The sequence below is a fragment of the Gossypium arboreum genome, chromosome 13 (genome assembly GCF_025698485.1).
Source record: "Gossypium arboreum isolate Shixiya-1 chromosome 13, ASM2569848v2, whole genome shotgun sequence".
Lineage (NCBI taxonomy): Eukaryota > Viridiplantae > Streptophyta > Magnoliopsida > Malvales > Malvaceae > Gossypium > Gossypium arboreum.
In genome coordinates, this window is record NC_069082.1 from 69,795,351 (window position 1) to 69,805,331 (window position 9,981).

Genomic DNA, 9,981 nt, shown 5'->3' on the forward strand with positions numbered 1-9,981 from the left:
ATTGATAACGATTTAAAAGTAAAATTTTGAATTGAAATAATCTATGTTTGTTCTGTTAATGGTTGTAATTTCCTGTAACCCTAATTCAGTGACGGAGACTGATGAGAGGTGTTAGAACATATGTAACACCCCTATACCCGACCCGACTACCTAGTCAAATATAGGAATATCACATTTGGTGCCAGAGTGTTCCTAGCTAAATTCATTTGTTAGAATCCTTTTTCCAATCATACCTTAAACTTATTAATATGCCATTTTCATCTTAATAATGAATTAGAATAAATCGGGTAAAATTTTTTCATAAAAATTCATTCTAAAAATCACATTTTACATAAATTAGGCCCAAGTACCGATACTAACACTAAATTATCAATGCTATTGCTTAGGTATCAATACACTATGTAACACCCCGAACCCGAGACCATCGCCGGTGTCGGACACGAGGGGTTAACAAGCCAAATCCACATATTTCACCCACCAATTTGACATTTCCAGACAGGCTGAAAATCTGCGTCACTGTCACCTTAAAAATCATATCTCGAGTTTCAAAACTCGGAAACTGATTCCGTAAATTTTCCCTGAATTTAGACTCATATATCCATCCATGGATTTATTTCTAGAATTTTTGGTCGGGCCAATTGGTACAGTTTATTAGTTAAAGTCACCCATGTTACAGGGATCGACTGCTCTGACCTTCGCGCGTTACAACTTGAATATCTCTCTGTACAGGGCTTTAATACTGGTGCCGTTTGTTTCTAATGAAACTAGACTCAAAATGGAATCTGTACATATAAGGCATGACTCCTAATTCTTTCTGGATAATTTATAATAAATTTTTAAAGTTGTGACAGGGGACCCAGAAACCGTTCTGGCCCTATCTCACAATAGCTTTAATATCTCTTAACATGTAACTCCTATGACCGTTTCGTTTATTCCACATGAAAGCAGACTCATTAAGGTTCATTTACATAATTTATTCATTATTTAATACCATTCCTAAAAATTTTGGTGATTTTTCAAAATCATACCACTGCTGCTGCCAGCATCTGTTTTCAAAGTAACCATTACCTATTTCATGATTTCCACGATTCAAATGGCCCTTTTTGCACACATAGCACAAAGTGTGATTATGATTAACCATTCCAATGGCTAATCCTTTCAGACAATTTCATACCCCATAATGATTATCATACAAACTATTATAGAATCATACTAAAAACGTATATAAGCTATTTTCGCATGGCTATCCAAGCTTACACAAAACCGAAAGGTACATGACCTTCAACATTAGGGTAGTCCTATACATGCCATTTCAAAGTTCAACCAAAATTATACCAAAATGGAGGCTTTGATAGTGTAGATGACTTCGACTTTAATGATCCCGAATCCGATCACTAACGAGCAAAATCTATAAAACAGAGAGCCAAAGCAACGGGGTAAGCATTTTTATGCTTAGTAAGTCTCAAGCAATAAAATCAGCTTTAACTAAGGCATTACATTCACATAGCCAAATGAATCATTTCATTAATACACATTCACATAATCATACTTGTTTCACACTTCATCATTGTATACTTTCACAAGATATCAACCAATTCAATAGCTGAAAATTCGTTAGTCGATTGAACGAATGTTACTCAAACATATCGACTTTTCCAATGCACATATAAACATACCTTTTCCTTTGGGCTTTTCGAGCGTACTAATTAAATTTATTACAGCAACCAACGCTCACCTTCAGCCCAAGCTTCTTGAATACAACCGGATATAACCACATGCACGAATGCCTTGGTCTTAGCCGGATAGAACGACTTGCACAAATGCCTTGGGTATTAGCCCGGATTTAACAACTTGCACGAATGCCTTGGTCTTAGCCGGATGTGGTCACTAGCACAATGGCCTTCGGTCTTAACCCGGTATAATTACTAGCATAAATGTCTTGGGACTTAGCCGGATATCATTCAATTGCTCATGCACACACATACATCAATAATCATTACACATCCATGTTTCATTTTCAGTTACTAAGGCTCAAACACAAACATATCACTTGCATAATCGCCGCCGGGACTTAGCCGGGTATCATTCAAATACTCATACACACATAAATCAATAATCATTACACATCCATATTTCATTTCACATAATTCGAGTAGGGTCATTTCTTGAGGACTTACCTCGGATGTTGTCAAACAACTTCGACGGCTAATCGATCACTTTTTCCTTCCCTTATCCAATTGTGGCCCTCTAAGCTCTTGAGCTAATTCAAACAAATTCAATTCATTAAAGTCTCGCTTGCTAGCCTTGGCGAATACACATATCATTGACTCAACATCACATAACTAAGCACTTTAGTCAATTTTCTTTAATTACGCACACATTCGGCCTTAGCTCACAACAAGGTAGCCGATTACCTAAGTCAAGAATAGGCATCATTAAGCTTGCCTCTAACCGAATGCATGCACAATAATTCCCCCCATGTGGCCGATTATACTTAGTCATACTTGCACAAAATCAACAATAAATTGCAAGATTTTCACATCATATGTGTACTAGGCCGATTGTACATGCAAATTTCACAACATTCTTCAACAAATTTCTTCTTTAAACAACATATTTATCACTTTCTTCATAATCAAAATATCATGTGCAATCATATATGCACATATAGGTGCAAGGCCGAACTTCAAGGTGTCCATAGCCATCCAAAACACAAATTTTTACTAACATGCAAGAAGCATGACCCATGCTCATGAATGCATCATGACCAAATACATCACAATCATGCCCCTTTCAACTTCAATCATGGTTAAACAAAAAGAAAACTCAATGTCTCACTCAAGATGGCTACAAGAAATTTCAAGAGTAGAAAATCCATCATTGCATGCATCATTAGCAAGCTTCACATTTAGCATGCAATGGCTTTAACACAATAACAACTTTGGCCAAATACCATTCCCATGGCATAACAAGGATTTGAACCATGGCTAACATGAACATCAAGTTAGCAGCTAAAACATGCATGAAACTCATAACACAACCTCATACATACCTTACTCTTGATGCAAGTTTAGCCAAATTTCCTTCTAGATCTCTTCTAAACAAAGAAAATGAAGCAAAAATCCTTCCTTTTTCCTTAGTATTTTCGCCAAAGAAGAGAAAAATAGATGAACAAAATTTTTTCTTTGCTTCTCTTTCACTCACGGCAAAAGGGGGGAAAGGATGAGCTATTTTTGATTTTTTGTTTCTCTTCCTACATGCTTAATTTTTTATCATTTATCACATCATGCATTAACAAAACATGTCATAACATGTTTTCCTTGCCCATATTCCCTTGTCATGGCCGGCCACTATACCATCTTTGGGGAAATTTGACATGCAAATCCCTTATTTTTGCATGCATGATCAACTAGTCATCACACATTTCCCCATCACACTTTCAAAGTTTACTACTAGGTCCTTTCTAGTGAAATTCACATTTATAATTCTAAATTGAAACATCAAAATGTCATACACAAATTAGCACATATCATAGGCATCAAAATAAATTTTTAAATTATTTTTATGCCTCGGTTTTGTGGTCCCGAAACCACATCCCGACTAGGGTCAATTTTGGGCTGTCACACACTATGTTGTATCGATATCATTTTGAGCTTCGTAGTTGAACAATTCAATAAAAATATTCAAAGTATTGAGACTTTGGTCTAAGTATAAATAATTCACCCTTGGTATTGATGCCAAAATTCCATTCTGACTTCCATTTTCATTTAGGGTTTAATTACTAGATTGGTCCTTCACACTTTGCCTATTTTAGCTCCTATTTTACTATCATCTTAATTCATCCAACCTATAATACCAATTATGCATCTTCAAGTCTCATTTATTATAAACTAACAAGTAATTCATTGCCATATAAATATTTCATATAAATTAGACAAGTTTAACATGTAACACCCCTTACCCGTTACCGTCGCCGGAACAGGATACAAGGTATTACCAGAACATAACACATACCATTAAACATAACCGAGATATAAATATGTCATCCAATTTGATAGTGCATCGTATAACATATGTCTTGAACAATATTAGCCAACTTTAATGGCTTGTACAAAGTAGCTGGTCGAGTACTATAACTAATATTTTAAACCTAGACAAATATGACACGTAACAAAATAATTAAGCCTACTATACATGCCATAATTCAAAACGTTTAGTTCAAATACCCTAAAGTATGATAGTGCGGGTAGATCTTCACGATCCTTAACTCTGAGCAAGCCGGAGGACACTATAAGACAAAGAGAGAAACAAAGTAAGCTTATAGCTTAGTAAGTAAGTATGTAAATACTAATTAAAGAATCTAACATGTTTACACAACAATTCAAGTATATCTACTTTAACTTCACTATTCATTCCACTTTGATTAATTTGTCTCATTGCGTCATATTCACTAAATAAATCATAACTCGAGTTACAAAACTCGAAATTCAAATCTGTAAAATTTCCTGAATCTAGACTCATAAAGCTTTTTGCTAATTTTTTCTATAATTTTGGTTCAGCCGATTAGTATAGTTTATTAGTTAAAGTTTCCCCATTACACACTCGACCGATCGACCTCTGTTCACTACGAATTGAATTTCTCTCAGTACACAATTCAAACAACCCTGAAGTCTATTTCATTTAAAACTAGTCTCAATAAGGAATTTAGGCATGTAAACTATATTTTGAATTTGCTTTGTACAGTTTTTAATGATTTTTCAAAGTTGGAACAGGGATCACGTATTCATCCTGAGCAAGTCACATACAATTGTAAATATCTCAAAATATAGAATTCCTTTGCTTGCTCTGTTTCTTTTACATGAAAGTAGACTCATTAAACTTTAATTTCACATCTCATTCAACTTCTAATTATATTCCTCCTATTTTGGTGATTTTTCAAAATCACGTCATCGCTACCATCTAAAAAGCAGTTTTAATGCTAATTTCACTCTTTCACACATTCTTTATGCTAACCTCATTTTATCTTATATATGTATATACCACAAATCATTTTCACCATATTTCATTCACCAAAAGTGTAGGTCCAAACCACAATATCACCACAAAACCATCCCGTTGAACAATTCGGATCAATCCTCGATATTTAATGGTTTCAAAGACACATCCCCACCATCATACTTCATTTAGTTCGGCTCTCTTGTACACATGGTGAACACTTAGTACCACTCATGCGACCTAGCCGATTTGTCTCGTAGCTCTCTTGTCTACATGGTGTCCTTCACTTGGAATCACGCATGCGACCTAGCTACATTTATCTTTCACGTAGCTCTCTTGTCTACATGGGATACATCTCGTATCACACATGTGACCTAGCTACTACTGAGGTGTCTCGTAGCTTTCTTGTACACATGATGTGCACTCGGCATCATACATGTGACCTAGCTACGCTCCTCTATTTCATTCGATCTCTCCAATGTTCAACCGGATCTCTCTCAATATTTATTTCCATTCTTCCAATAGTCGATTTATATTTTAACATCAGCTAGTATATTTATATAATAGGCTGAAATATAAGAATGTACATGAAATTATTGTAATATTTACATACAAACTTACCTTGGTGCAAAATGTGGAAATTTTGCAATTTAGTCCAAAACTTTTTCCTTCCCCGCTCGAGATCAATTCGCGTCTTTCTTGATCTATAATAACACATTTAGCTCATTTAATACTCATACTATTTATTTCAATCCAAAATCACATCATGGAAAAATTACATTTTTGCCCTCTAACTTTTACAAAATTACAATTTTGCCCCTAGGCTAGGGAATTTAATTTCAGCCCTTATTCTTATGTTTTATGATATGCTGAACATTTTTCTCTTCTACAACAACATCAAATTCTCACTCTATCATATAGTTATGAACAATAGGTATTTTTACCGATTATGCTTGCTTTTACTCGTTTTCACTTAAAACCGAGTAGCACAAGTTATTTAACATAATTTAAAACCTCATATTCTATCATAAAACATCAAAATACACAAATTTCACCTATGGGTATTTTTCCCAATATGAACCCTAGGTTAAATTATTACTAGCATAAGCTTAATCGAGCTTCCGGATTCCAAAACGTAAAGAACATTAAAAGCGGGCTTGAAATCACTTACTATGGAGCTTGAAAATTGAAGAAACCCTAGCTATGGAGAGAGGGAGAATTGGCAGCAACTAAGGAGGATGATGATCAATTTTGTGTTATTTTTCCCATTTTATTTCATTTAATATCCAAATGACCAAAATGCCCTCCTTACTAAACTTTCAAAATTCCTTCCATGTCCTAATTTTGTCCATGAACTTAAAATTGGTCAAATTGCTAATTAATACCTCCTAATTAATATTCCAAAACAATTTCATACTAAAACTTCCGGATGCAAATTTTGCAACTTATTCGATTTAGTCCCTACTTTCAATTTAAGCACTTTAGGCATAGAATTTCATCACAAAATTTTCACACAATCATGCAATCATATCATAAACCCCAAAATAATTATAAAACAATTATTTCTATCTCGGATTTGTGGTCACGAAACCACTATTTCGATTAGGCCCTAATTCGGGTTGTCACAATTCTCCCCTTTTGAGATTTTCGTCCCGAAAATCTTACCAGAAAGAGGTTTGGGTCTTGTTTCGTCATAGCTTCCTCGGGTTCCCACGTAGCCTCTTCTATCCCATGTCGTGCCACAATACTTTCACTAAGGCTATACTTTTATTTCTTAACTGTTTAACTTCTCGAGCCAAAATCTTTATTGGTTCCTCCTCATAGGTCATATCCGATCGAATCTCAATTTACATTGGGAAATCACATGTGAAGGATCGAACGATAACGTCGCAACATTGATACATGAAACACGTTATGAATTCTTTCTAACTTTCTGCGGTAAGGCCAACCGATATGCCATTGGTCCAATTCTCTCAAGAATCTCGTGCGGCCCAATAAAACGCGGACTCAACTTGCCTTTTCGACTAAATCTAGAATCTTTTTCCATGGTGACACCTTCAAGAACACTTTATCACCCACGAAATTCAATCTCTTTTCTTTTAAATCGCATATGACTTTTGTCGATCTGAAGCGACTTTCAAGCAATCCGAATTACTTTTATTTTCTCTTCGGTTTCTTTAACTAGATCAACTCCGTGAATCTGTTTCTCACTAAGCTCGGTCCAATATAAAGGAGTCCGACACTTACGACCATACAAGGCTTCAGACGGTGCCATTTGTATACTTGATTGATAAGCTGTTATTGTAGGCAAACTCAATCAAAGATAGATATTTCTCCCAACTACCTCCAAATTCTAAAACACAAACATCTAAGCATATCTTGAGTACACGAATTACTCTTTCCGTTTGACCATCTGTTTGTGGATGAAATGTGGTACTAAAGTTCAATTTTGTACCCAAAGCTTCTTGTAACTTTTTCCAAAATCTCGAGGTAAATCTTGGATCTCTATCGATATTATAGACATAGGTACTCGTGCAACTTCACAATTTCAGCAATATATAATTCGCTAATTTATCAAGTGAGTAATTGGTACGTCTTGGTATAAAGTGGGCTAACTTTGTTAATCTATCAACCACTACCCAAACAAGATCCTTCTTTTTAGGAGTTAAAGGCAAACCGGTTACAAAATCCATGGTAATCTTGTCCCATTTCCACTCAGCACCATTACGGTTGAAGTAATCCGAAGGCACTTGATGTTCAACTTTTACTTGTTGACAGATCAAACACTTGGTTACAAATTGAAATGTCCTTTTCATACCGCCACCAATCTGACTTCTTTAAATCATTATACATTTTTGTGCTACCGGGATGAGCGATAAATGACCATTGTGCGCCTCATGTAATATTTTTCAATCAATTTATCATTTTTCGCACACATATCCTGTCTCGAAACATCAAACAGTCATCTGGTCCAACTCGAAAATCTGAGTCGTAACCTAATTCGCATTGAGTTCTCTTGATCCGCAACTCACTATCATTCTTTTGAGCATCACAAATCAACTGGAGAAATAATGGTTTAGCTCTCATCTCTGCTAAGATTGACCCATCATCAGACAATGCTAACCCCGTGTTCATGGCTCTCAAAGTAAAAAGAAATTTTCTGCTCAAGGCGTCAGCAACTACATTTACTTTTCCCGGATGATAATCAATCACTAGATCATAATCCTTTAATAATTCAAGCCATCTTCGCTGTCGCAGATTCAGATCCTTTTGATTCATCAAGTACTTCAAACTTTTGTGATCAGTAAAAATTCGGCATTTTTCACCGTACAAATAATGTCGCCAAATTTTCAAGGCAAAAACAATAGCGGCCAGTTCCAAATCATGTGTAGGATAGTTCTTCTCATGCGGTTTTAACTGTCTCGAAGCATAAGCTACCACTTTACCCTCTTGCATCAACACACATCCAAGGCCTGTCAACGATGCATCACTATAAATTACGAACTCCTTTCCTGACTCAGGCTGTACTAAAATTGGTGCTTCAGTCAATCGTGCTTTCAACTTTTCAAAACTTTGTTGACATTTATCAGTCCATTCAAACTTAACATTCTTTTGCAACAACTTAGTCATAGGAGAGGCAATCATCAAAATCCTTTAACAAAACGTCTATAATACCCGGCTAAGCCTAAAAGCTTCTAACCTCGGATACATTCTTGGCGGTTTCCAATCAACGATCGCAGAAATCTTGCTTGGATCCACCGAATACCATCACCGAGACTATATGTCCCAAAATCCGACTTCACGAAGCGAACTCACTTTTACTAAACTTGGCAAACAGTTTCTTTTCTCTCAAGATCTGCAATATAGTTCTCAAGTGTTCGGCATGTTCGGACTCATCTCGAGAATAAATTAAAATGTCATCTATAAACACTACTACAAACTTATCCAAATATGGTAGGAAGATCCGATTCATTAAGTCCATAAATATAGTGGAGCATTTGTTAAGTCGAAAGGCATCACAAGAAACTCATAATGTCCATACCTTGTCCTAAAGGCGGTTTTGATACATCGACTCCTTAACTCTCGGTGGTAGTAACCAGACCTCAAATCAATCTTTGAAAACACTGTGGCCCCCTTTAACTGATCAAATAAATCATCAATCCTCGGCAATGGGTACTTATTCTTTATAGTCACCTTATCAAGCTAACGGTAATCAATGCAAAGTCTCATTGAACCATCCTTCTTCTTTACGAATAATACAGGAGCACCCCAGGGAGAGAAACTCGGTCTCACAAATCCCTTGTCTGTTAACTCCTGCAACTGAGCCTTCAATTCTTTTAATTCAGTTGGAGCCATTCTATATGGAGCAATCGAGGTCGGTGCAGTAGCCGGCAACAAATCAATGGCAAAATCTATCTCTGTTCGGAGGCAACCTGGCAATTCCTCCGAAATACATCCGAAACTCACAGACTATCAGATCGATTCAAATTTCATTGAGGCAACTCAATATTCACTACATAAGCGGATAAGCTTCACACCCTTTTCTCATGTATTTCTGTGCAGACATGTGCGAAATCACCATAGGCAATTTATTTGATTCATCTGTTTCAACCCACAGAATTTCTCCATTTTCACATTTCAACTCTAGTGTCTTTTGTTTACAATCTACCTTAGCATCATACAATGTTACCGGTCCATTCCCAAGATAACGTCAAACTCACCAAATGGTAACAACATCAAGTTGGCGGAAAAAAGTGACCTTGAATCATTAATGGGCAATTCTTGCAAACCTTGTCAACTAGCACATATTGGCCTAAGGGTTCGACACTTTAATCGTAAACTCATAAATTCAACAGCAACTTTTATTGGATACTAAATTCATGCAAATATAGGAATGAGTGGACCGGGATCAATCAATGCAATAACAATAGTATCATAGAGAAAATGTACCGATAATAACATCGGAGATGATGCATCTTCTCGGCA